Genomic DNA, 12,543 nt, shown 5'->3' on the forward strand with positions numbered 1-12,543 from the left:
CTTTATTAGCCAACATCCAAGTCCCCTTGCTGACCTTTTTCGAGTAACTTTGAGAAAGTAAGCAAGCAAGAATTTGTGCTGTGAAAACTTGAGTCGTCCTTCCCTGAAGTGTGCCACTGCTCCTAATGTATGCCAAGGTTTGGCGGAACATTGAGAGACATCATGACAAGGGAATGAAAGCAAGGGCAATAAAGGACTTTTAAGTTTGAGGGAGAAAGAGAGGCTGCTTTAAATTGGAGATGTGCTGTCTCAGACATCCAGTGAATAGCGTTTCACTGCTGAGCGCCGTCACATCATATAGCTTTCCTTGCATTGGAGCAGGTCAGCACATTTTGAAGGATGTGCTTCATTCACATCACTTATTTCTTCAGGATGGATTTGAAAAAAATAAATAAAAAAAATAAGAAAAGATGGAGATCCATCATGGTGGAAAAAAGGATAAATATAGTTCATTTGGAAATCTGGAGTGAAAACTGCAAACACCACGCAGTGGGGGCATGTTCTCTTCAGCCTGAGCACCAATGTCTTTTTGTGGCCTCCAATTTTCTCAAATTTAAAATGAAAAAAAAAAAAAGAGGAAATAGAAATAATGTGTTTCATCATCATCAATCATCTGGAGTTATCCAATTCAGAGCGAATCAAATGTGATTGGTGATTTTTTTTCTTTCAACTTTCCCGCTGACAACACATTGCAGCTACACTAATAGAATTGAAAGAATTGTGCAATTTAAATTTATGATGCCGAACATATGAATAATTCTGTTGACCAATTTCTATTTTGTAATTAAATAAGAAGAAGAGGGCATTAAAATGGTGGCAAGTAACTTTTCTTTTACTACTGTGCATTAAAGCATTAAGGCCATAATAAAGTTATATGGCTTGGCTATGCTGGATTTTTTTTTTTTTAATTCAAGGCTTTAAATTAGTGTTTGGAGCTATAAAGGCATATTATGCAAAAAAAAGTTCAGAAGGCTTGAGCATTCATAAAAACACATAAATGTTTGAAGTGTGAATCATGCAAATAAACACAAGTTATCCTGCCAAACAGAAAATTAAGAACTCTCATTAAAATCGTCTTTCCTGTGGTGTAGCATTGTGTGATCCTCCACCAGTTACCTTGATCACTGCTTCTGTCATTCTGTGCCACTCAAATAAACCTGCTTTTAGCCGAGTGCTTCTCAATTATTTTCTATTACGCCCCACTAGGAGGAAGAAAACATTTTGCGCCTCCTCTAAGTCTCCGTCAAGACTAATAATTGTATTATATCATCTGTAAATTTGTAATAATTAGACATAAAATTGTATCCTTATTTACATGAATAAAAACAAAAATCAATCAGTCAAGATCAACTAAAAACAAAGAATGGCATTGATGGTTTTTAATCTGTATGATAAAATAATTTTAAGTTGCCCCGACTATATATATATATATAAATCACTAAATGAGGACTCCGACATCACGCCGCTTTTCGTCAGGGTTCGCTAAGGTTGCAAAACGTAGACGTGTGCAAACACTTTTCACAGTTGCAAACAGTTTTTGTTAAACACACATCACAACTTGGCTAACAGGCCCCAGAACAGACGAATCTGATAAACCCGTGTATTTAGGACTGATGCGAGGCACATTTCTTTTCAACAACTATCTGATCGAAGTCTTGATAAAATTGTGGTTTTGTGTGAAAAGCAAGTTTGCACATCACCAAAGCACTTCAACCATCGGAATGGAGGTCAGTTTGTGCAGTTGGTGGTAAACCAAAGTCAATGAAATTATTTTGGGGACCAAAATCAGCAAGTCAACATTGGACAAACTCATAAATTGATTTGTGAAGTGAATTGCTATGGACTAGATTAACTGTTATATATGAATTTGTTCTTTTATGGTGGTTACAACCAAAATATGGGTGTGGGGGTGGGGGGCAAAAAAATGAAAATGAACCTCGAAATAATCAGTGCCCATCAACCCAAATGCAACTGTCAGCCAAACTCTTGCCTTGAGTCACGGGACCACAGGGTAAAGGTTCTCGTTTGTGATTTTGAGCTGCTGAACATGCAGCGCGTATTAGCAACAAGCCAATGCACTGTATCGTAAAACGAAAAGTATTCAAGCCTGCAATACTGATAATCCCAACCGTTGCTTGTGTCTTCATCCACCATTTCTTTTTTTTTTGTGTAGATATTTTGGATTTTGAAACAAAAATGCGTTGAACATGTCAAAAGTGGACTCTCAAAATGTAGACTCAGATAAAATGTACACAACAAATATTTATTACAGAAAAAGTGGGGCAAAGCTGACAAAGTAGAAACAAAGACGCTGGCACATGCCAGGATAAAACGGAAGAAACAACAAACGCTTGCAAAAGAAAAAAAGAAAACCAATTCACGATGAATACAAAGCGAGAATAACATCCTAAAACCAAAATCATTACAACTAGAAAATGGAGGGCAAAAAAACGAGGAATGGACACACAGAGCAACATCAGGAACGTCTAGAAAATTGCACATGAACAATGGCTTGAATTATCCGACTGTCGGCAGGAGCGTCTTTAAATAGTGGCTTGATTGCGATGCATGACGGGTGCGCAGCTGAAGGAAAAAAACGTCCAGCACTCAGCTGGACTTTCAAAACACAATACAGACAACTCAACATCGTAAATTGTGATAGGTACTGTCTTGAAGTCATACATGATTTCATAAGCTTGTGATTCTCTCAAATAATATGTACACGTTACACTGAGGCACGCACACATGACAACATTTGCCCCCCCCCCAATGCATAACATATGTCCCCTTAAGGATTGAGGTCTGGGGAAGGATTTGCTCTGAATATGTACTCTTTATCAAATCATGTAAATAGTGGTGAAAACACCTTGAACAGTCAAACACTCATTAGCTCGTCGCATGCTTAAAGCTATGAGTGGATTTGCAAACTAAGCTTGCTGATGACTTATTCAAATGTGTCGGAGCTTATCTGTGGATTCATTTCAGCATTTGTGGAATAAGGCAGGCTGATATGCTTGCCATTTCCCTATCTTGTCAAAATATGAAATTTCATGAATATTCAAAAACGATGCTGGCTGTGTTCTGTAAGGTAAAATGTTAAGAATAAAGTGGGTATTAAGTGGTGTGTTGAGCATGACAAATTGTATCTGACATGCAGCCATGATTTGTGTTTTGTAATGACTATGGCAGATTGTAGTTATGGTAGTTGTTCACACTGCTAGACCTATATGAACATAATCAACAAGGAATACGACATACATTGGACCCGAGAAAGTGGAAATGCCCTCTCATATTTGGTATTGTAGCCGGCTTTTGGAGCTGAAGTCAAACGAATCCGTTTGAAGAAAGTAGACTATTATTCTCTCTGTTGTTAACTCACCGAGTTATAGTGATTAAAAAGTGAGATGATTTGTCAAAAAGTGAGATTTTTGAGGTGTCATTCTGTGATTCAATTTATTCTTCGGTGCTTTCATCTTTTGATAACTGAAGGTGTTATAGGGCGGCCTAGTGTTTAGCACGTTGACCTCACAGTGCAGAGGTACCGGGTTCAATTCCAGCTCCGGCCTGCCTGTGTGGAGTTTTCATGTTCTCCCCTCATATTAACCCTGACATGCCACAAAAATTAGCTAGCGCATGCTACAACAATCAGCAATGTTGGGCAAGTTACTTCCAAAATGTAATAGAAGTTTCAAATGAACCACCCTGTGAAACAAAACTCACTGTCACAAATGCCGAAATTCTTACTGGAAGTGTCTTACAGGAAGTTGATCCGTCAGGAATAAGGTGCATACATACCTGTATGTCTGTGGCTCAAAGCTAATCAGCGTGATCACCATTTAGCAGTTAGAAATTTTGGACGCCTTGCAGTCTGCAGTGTTCTGGACCTGACATAAGTCCAGTTGCATACCGGTTAAGGATGCAATGAAAATGAAAAGCACAATATCTGTCAATATATTGCTTTGTTTTGCAGGATGTTTATACAGCCCACTAACTCATTCAAACTACCATACATGGACAGTTTTTCCTCCAGAGCCTACACAAGTGTAATGAAGGGGTAGGCTATTGCAATTAACTGCAGGATTTATTTGGTATTTGCATAAGACTTAGAGAGGTCTTGCAATAATGCATAAAGACAGCTCGTGTGTACTGCATTATAGGAGTTCAGTCTAAGATTATTATTTGATTTTTAATATCTGAAATATTGCCATCAAAAGATTATTTGATTTTTAATATCTGAAATATTGCCATCATGGAGGTCCTTTGCACTTCTTATACATTTTTATTTTCTGCCGTTTGCTCTGTGCCGTATTATTCCAAGGTTAACGGCATAAGAAATGCGATACTAACCTACATGATTTAACACGCAACATAAAATGCACACACATTGGAAATAAGGTATCTTAAATCAACGTTTGGTTCATTCGGTAAACCTATTTTGACATTCCTTGCGCTGTTAAATATGGTAAATGTGGCCACTAAAGAGGGCTAATCATTGGTAGTGCCCATCGACCTTTTCTAAGAAAGGAATGAAGAGAACAGGAATGATGTTTTGCCATCAACCTTCCTTGGCTACCATGTAAAGCCAAATCTTAAAAAGACTGTCAGTACAGTACGCTGCAACTTTATTGGACTCAATAAAATATTCATTTTCAGACACATTCCAAGCTCAGAAAAAAAAAGAAAAAAAAGCTCTCCTTTTCCCCTTGGTCCTTTGGCTTGATTGATATCAAACAGAGGAATGTTAGCCTTAATACCAAGGTAAAGATTGCATCTTTAAAATGATGAAGTGGCTCTAAACTTATCACATAGCTGTAAAATGTGGTATATTTCCATAGGCAGGTCTGGTGGAATAAGTCAGGGGCAGTGGTGTGTGTGGAGAGAGTGGGGAAATTGGTCGAAAAAAATAAAATAAAAAGAATAGCTCAGTAGTTTATTTACAGAAAGGACATTCTATGAAAACTCTCAAGAATGAATGAGCGTGTCCGTGACCTTATCAAAACGCAAAAGAGAAATGATAAGCTGGCATTAACATTGGTCTTGATTCACTTATTTTTTAAAAACATACTTCCATTTATTAGGATTTCTATTTCATGGTGTTTGTTGAAAAAACAAGTTCCATCATCCTTATTGCACAGCGTATAACAGCTGAGGCGAGGAAAAGCAAGGTCGTGCCTCAAGTAATATCCAGTACATTGTCCAAACAAGGTTACAATGTCAAGCCTGCAACTCACTATGAAGCTGAAGGATGTCTCCATATAGCTGTCACGTCCATTTCCACACATACGGACAAGTGGTGAAAATACAGCGTGCCATAATCTAGTGCGGCGAAACATAGTTAAGTCGATTGACCTTTGCATAATGTAAGTAGAATTCAAGCTATAGGATCAACAATGGTACTCCATCCATGTCTTTATTGAGTCCTTGGCAGCGTCCTAAACGTATTTCAGTTCATTAATGCTCCAAGCGATGTATTATTAAATGGCTCATTAAAATTATTGACTTGATCATGGCCTGGCTTTATAAGACGGGCTGTCTGATTTATTGATCGGACCAGGCAGTGACACAGAATCATACTAATTTCGGCATTAGCTTGTTGTCTGCCACCAATTAAAGGCAGAGGGACCTCACTCTAGCTGAAAATGAGATCACTGTGAAACATGATTGTGATGTACATCATTTGTTTCTCGGAGGGGGATTTGCAAAGATGTAGATTCATAATTAGGATGTGTGCAATGGAACAATTGAATTTTATGCAAGCGCTCACTCTCCGCACACTAATCAGAAAGCAATTTTCGCTGACTTTCAGCTGCTTCAGTGCGACACCGACCTCGTGTTTCAAAACGCAATTGCATTCATCCTTTTCTTGATTTTTGCACGTGCAAATCCACAAATCTTAACCACAAGGGCACATTCAGTAAAAGTTTTTGCCGCTGGACCATCACCATACTTTTACCACGTAGAGTATCGTTAAGCACCTATTAACCTTTCGCCTTTCAGGCCCTTAATTTCAGCAATTTTATAATCCTAATTTCCAAGCAACAGCATCGGAGAAACGAGCTGAGTGATTCCACCCTGATAAAAGAGAATGTAATTAGTGTAAGAAGTTAAAGATGATGATGGCGATAAAATGAAGTTTAGAAGGCAGTAACAAAGTCGATGGGGAATTAATGTGTTGCATGACGAGATGAGATCCATGCATGATTAAAAACCTTGCGTGAATGGTAGAAATGACACTAAGGAGAGGGAGCACCTGACTTTAAAAAGAGGAAACAAAAATGTGCCCTCAACGGAAATATATTCTTTTTATTTCATTTAATTCAAATTCTTTTTCATGCACACGAAAAGCAATTAAAAAAAAAAAGAAGTACAGAAGTCTGCATCAGAAGTAAAGGTGGGCACGTCAGTAAATCTCACTGCTGCAATGCAATCATAAGAACTGAACACAATGTAGCTCAATGTAAAAGGGAAATAGTGTTTCTTCTTACACTCCGACACAATTTTTCATTGAAGCACTCCTGCACCTCAGGAAACTGCAACATTTTAGTATGATTAAAAATGCTGTATTTCAGTGATGGTCTACAAATCTCTCATTTCGTTCATTTTCATCTTTAGAATGACATCCTGGTAAAACGTCCTCACGAGCAAACAGCAAACAAAACTATCACACATCGCAGCGCAAGCTGGCAAAGGAATTGGTTCGCCACAAACTACGATGTCGCATGTGTGTGAAAGCTACATTATCAGGGAAGCCACCTTGATCATAGAGCTCCATACTTATTCGCTCCCTCATTCCCTTAATCCTCACCCATCATGCAGAAAATACAAAGTCCCTCGGGCCCCCCCCAAAAAAAACAACTTTTTATTATTATGTAAAATTCCATTTAGAAAAAAAAATCATGAATCCCTACAAGGAAATGTAATGTATACACTTTCTACATGCATTTTTTGTGTATATTTTGTATACATGCACTGTAGGAGTCATTGCGTACAATCCAGATAAAGCCACTCACTCAATTGCTCACAATTTGCTCATTAAAAAAAAAAAAAAAAGCAAAGTAACATTCTATAATTTACTGATGAAATGTGGAGATGTGCGACTTGCCTTTACAAACCTCATGTGGCCTGTCTGGTTAGCCAAACAAAAAAAAATAGCTACTTTATTTGTATAAGTGCTGCTTCAGGAACTTCTCCTGCTTCAGGAACAGAAGCATTCATGGGAGATGAAATGTCAATATGACAGCCAGGGCATACCACACACACACACACACACACACACACACACACACACACACTCACACACACACACACACACACATTCGTTACTCATCGTGCAGGCCCCATATGCAACAACTCTGTAATTATTAGCGGCCTTGCATAGATAACGGCGCACAAAAATCAGAAAAAAAAACTGAGATAACTGCTCTGGTCAAATGGAAATGTTGCCAATGCTGCGCCGCTGCCGTTTTAATTCTCAGGTGAATAACTTTATACATGCTCAGAATTTTAAAAAGGGACACACTAGTCAACCAGCGTCCACCCGAATCTTTTGGACATATTTGGAACAATTTTCTGCATAGAAAGAATGAACAGTTTGGGGAAGGCCCTTTTCCATTGCAGCATGACGGTGCATCCATGCACAAAGCAAGGGCCATACAGGCATGCCAGCCTGAGTTTAATTTTGAACTTGACAAGCCGTACCTCAAGCCCATCAAAATGATCGGGATGAACACGAACGAATAAAATGAGACATCATCCGAAAGGGTCACAGAATAGAGGAATAAGAGGAACTTAAACTTGTAATGGTTATGTGATTAGGGTGGTCCGTGACAGTATGTCAGTATTTTATAGTTGAGAACGGTGCTCGGCCAATGGGATCGGACCAGGAATACATTTTGTCTAGTCCTTTTGATGGCTGGGAAACAACTGCTAATGCTGTAACATCACTACCTAGGTGGGTGAAAGGGTAGGGCTTCAAAACTCCAAAGTCTACACATCATCTTTATGGTTGGCCATTAAGAAGACAAAGATGAAAGGTTCTCAGTCACATAAATGAGCTGACAGCGACAGAGAGGATGGAGAGAAAGAAGAGAAAGAGGGATGAAAGGAAGTGAGTGAGCGCAGTAAAAATGAGATAAAGTGCCCAAGGCCAACAAGCGTACTCCGAATCTCTTCTCCAGCAGATGGATCCTCAAGGGAGCTCACATGTTAAGTGTGTTTTTGAAACTTAAGTTAACGCACTTACAAAGAGAGCAGTTTCTTTCATCACAAGGGAAGGAAAAGAAAAAAAAACCCATCAGACTGCTGTCGTGGAAGGTCCTTTTACATGAACATCTTCAGCTCTGTCTGGACTATTTGACACGGACTGCGGTTGTAGTATAAACTGAAAAAAATGACGTGTTGAATTTGTTTCGTTTTGATTTGTCAAGTGGTTGCACAAAATAAAATCATCCGGACATATATATATTTTTTTAAATAGTTGTCGACATGCATCTGGATCCAGGTGAACTAATTTGCTGCAACCGCTTGACATAATAAAATGGAGTAAATTCAACAATAGCCTTTTCGTTGTCTGCAAACATTAATCAGGTTAATGACATCGTTTGGTATCTCCGCTGTTTCACTCTTCTCTGTGAAGTCTCATTTTAGATGATGTAAGTTTGTCATTTGGTTATGTAGGTCTGCCTCTGCACCCCGGGTAACGATGATGCTTCTTTCAGTGAATTATTCTACAAGAAGTTGTTTCAGAGATGTTGGAGGTGGTTGCTACATTCAAAAACAAAATGGGGTTGAATTTACTCCACTTTATTTCATCAAGCGGCTGCACAAAATAAAGTCATCTGGGTCCAGATACATTTTTTAAGTGCATATATAAAGTCTACTTCCAGATCTAGATGATTTTATTCCGTGCAACCACTTGACATAATTGAGGAGTTTGACAATTAATTTTTTTTCAGTGTATCTGTCAGTAATTCCATTGAAAGTCTTTTCAGCTTGTAAATGCGCGAATATTTTTTTGTCTTTTAGCACATAGAAGATCTGCATTGACCGCTGAGGATCTGGCGACGTACAAAGACTGAAAGAGGGGGTGAAGGGTTTCAACAGTTTGCCCACTTTACCAAGTGTGATCATGGAATTATTATGTTAATAAAGTATTAAGAAAGTTTGATTAAAAAAAAAGGAGTGGAGGTGGCTTTCCTCCAAGAAACGCACCTTTTGGATGCTGAACATGCCAAAATAACACGACTGGGTTTCAGACATCAGTATTCAGTCAGAGTTTTAAAAAAAATCATACAAGCACCAAATTTTGTTAATTCAAACAACAGAGACAGGAGCATGAGCAGAACGGCAGCTCCAATGTTCAAGCAATAAAAATGGGCACAGTACTTGTGCTAATCACATTTTTAAATATCAATCAGTATAAACGCTTGTTGCCAAGAAATTTTAAACGATTGGGAATCTGGTTAATTTCGAATTGAAATGATTGCCCATTCGAAAGGAACCTGCTCGTCGTGGGATGATCAGCACAACTGAGTAAATGCGTAAACGGTGCAAATTCTTCACAATGGTAGAGCATCATTGAAAATGGAAATCTACAGGATTAAATGCAACATCTTTTAAAATGGAAATAAACAGGATTTCCAACAGTATAAAATGTACTGGCAGGATTCACTGGGCTTACGGTGACCCAATATAGACAATACAACTGGTTGAATTGATTTATTTATTCTATTTCTTGAGCCGTGTTATGATACAGTTCCCCATTATCCGTTTCTGCTTAAATCCAAACTTTTATGGACCTTAAATGTATTTCACCTATCCATTCCGGTGACGTATGATATTGTAGCTTTTGTGTAAGCAACAGTTGTTTTCCCTATCGTGAAGGAATACAGATCCGGGTTTTACCGAGGTGAAAAATGTATACTTCAGATGTGATAAAAGTGTCTTCATTTTTTTGGTGGGGCTACAGTATTCCTAAAGGGAAGGGTTCTCTATCAATTGTTTTTTGTGTGTATCTGAGAGAGAAAGAGACATACATGTGTTGCGGAGTCAGCACAAACGCAGCAGGAAGCAGTGGCGGGCTAAGACCCAGGGGTTTCCAGATCATCCTCTGGAGAATTCATTCTTTTCCATTCCGTCTTATCAAGGAGATACTTAGACCTCTAAAGCAAGCATGTGTGTGTGTGTGTGTGTGTGTGTGTGTGTGTGTGTGTGTGTGTGTGTGTGTGTGTGTGTGTGTGTGTGGGAACTCAGAGTAGCCATGTGAAGACAGTTGTCACATGGTTTCTGTGGATTGCATCTTAATGTGTCTGTAAAGGCATTTGTATTCAGGAGAAATTCCTAACTTGTGCTTGGCGTGTTCCAAAGTGTTTTTGTGTGTGTGTGTGTGTGTGTGTGTGTGTGTGTGTGTGTGTGTGTGTGTGTGTGTGTGTGTGTGTGTGTGTGTGTGTGTGTTACTACACAAGGTAGGTCATGCAACACAGTTCATGTCATCCTCTGGCGGCCTGACTAAATTGACTGCAGACAGTCTGGCTAACCAATTTTACAGACTGATTCTGCCTACTCCAAGATAGGCATGCCGGCACACTCACATACATCAGCGTTAAAGTGGGTTTCATGGTGAGGAAAGCTGCTTTGGGGAGCTTTAACAGTCGGAAGGGAGCTGTCAGGGATTTGCTACCTTCAAAGTCTGCGAGAAGGCAAGGCTGTACATGCGTGGACGTGGAAATGCCTGGTCAGCTTATGAATATAGCTGACATGTAAAGACATGATAGCAGTGGTCCTCGACCTTTTTTTTTTTTTTTTTTTTTTTTGCGCCACAGATCGGCTCAAATGAGTATATGCCTTTCGCGGACTGGTAATAATTCAGAAGCATCCTCAAAAGATGAGAAGATTGCAGTTGGAAAACTCCTTACATTTGATCGCAGGTGACATAAAGAAGAAAACAAAACCTCATTGGTTCGAAAATAATTCAAATTTCTGGCTGATGTTTTCATGTTTGGAAAATTTCATGATACCACGGGCAAAGAAGTCTACTCATTGATTTTCTCGGTGCCAGGTGTGCTCTGGTTATACTCGCCGTATAACACTTTATGTATGCTGTACCTTATTTTACAAAGCACAGCTCATCATATTTAGTAATTGTATATTGCTCATAAAACAGATGAAGTAATTGGCTGTTGACAATTACTTCATCTTTTTTTTTTACCTTGGTATATTTTTACATATTTTTATTCTTGCAGTCTTGGGGATAAAGCCAAAGTTAATTTCACCTCATATTTTCCAATGTATTGCTTTTATGATCATCTAAGTATGCATTCCATCACGCTGTATGGTGCGGTTTGTGTCTCCTGTTACAGCATCGCGATGAAATGTTTGAAAGGCCTCCAGGCTGCTACTGAACTTCTCGAATGTCATGAGCACGCTCACTAGAAAGATGTAAACTAACCGCAAACAGCCTAACTGCATTTTAGTTCCAATCCCTTACAGTACATGCGCTCTTTTATTGCAATGTTCGGTTCAGTTATTACGTCATCGCTGTCTTGTGCGGCGCTCCAACCAACCTCTCCAACAACAAACCACACCAAATCCCCAAATGTCGACAGTACTCTCTTCTATATTTTAAAAGGCACAGACTTATTTTTGCACAATTCCAAAAAGTTCACAGGTGTTAAACAGGATGAACCCCTTGAGATGCACCATCTCGTTTTGTGTGGGAGTCCCATTAAGTTCATCTTGACAATGTGCATGTGGCATTCTCGTAATTCCCCTATGAACAAGAATGAGCGAGCCCCCCCCCCCAAAAAAAAAGAAATATTTCTTTTGTTGCAAAAAAAGCAGTTTTAGAGGCCCTATAAAATGTTGAGGCAATGATCAGCTTGGCTTTCATTACACCGACAACCACAGTAACTTGGGACTTGCTTGAAACTTAAAAGTAAAGACTTGAGGTTGACAGTTATTACTTGTTCATATGTGACTTCCTCTCCACCTTTGGCGTGTTTTCAAATGTGTGTGTGACATTAAAAAAAAAAAAAAAAAATCCTCTGCTCGGTTCTGCACTTAAACTCCCATGGTGCAAATTCATGTGTCAAGAGCAAAACATGTCAGGGTGCCAATGCAGTAACAACTAACTATAACCCTTCAGACTTTTTTTTTTATGTTTTTTTTTTCTTTTAATCATAGAGCTCATATTGCTGCGACTTGCTGCTTTCTGTGAAACAGAGACTGAGCGGCAAGCGCAGCAGGGAAGTTGTCGGAAGTAAAAATCCACGGCTAGTCATCTCTATAAGTAGTTTTTAGAATAACTGACAGTAGAATAATATGGTTGTATAGCTTATTTAATGTCCCATGATGGTAAAAAAAAAAGAAAAAGAAAACAAAAGGATAAATACATGACCAAGATTATTCAATCGACCAGGGGTCACCAACCTTTTTGAGAGTGAGAGCTACTTCATGTGTCCTGATTGTGTGAAGGGCTACCAAATTGATACACGTCAGAAATAACATTTCTACATATTACATTTAATAATATTATTATTATTATTG

At 38.8% G+C, this 12,543-nt stretch overlaps 1 protein-coding gene across 1 annotated transcript in view; it reads right to left on the reverse strand.

Annotated features, from left to right (window-relative positions):
- The window catches only part of sgcz (sarcoglycan zeta), a 208,095-nt gene that overhangs the window by 26,907 nt on the left and 168,645 nt on the right, over positions 1-12,543 (reverse strand). The window lies entirely within an intron of this gene.

The sequence above is a fragment of the Hippocampus comes genome, unplaced genomic scaffold (genome assembly GCF_001891065.2).
Source record: "Hippocampus comes isolate QL1 unplaced genomic scaffold, H_comes_QL1_v1.1 scaffold51, whole genome shotgun sequence".
NCBI classification, from domain to species: domain Eukaryota; kingdom Metazoa; phylum Chordata; class Actinopteri; order Syngnathiformes; family Syngnathidae; genus Hippocampus; species Hippocampus comes.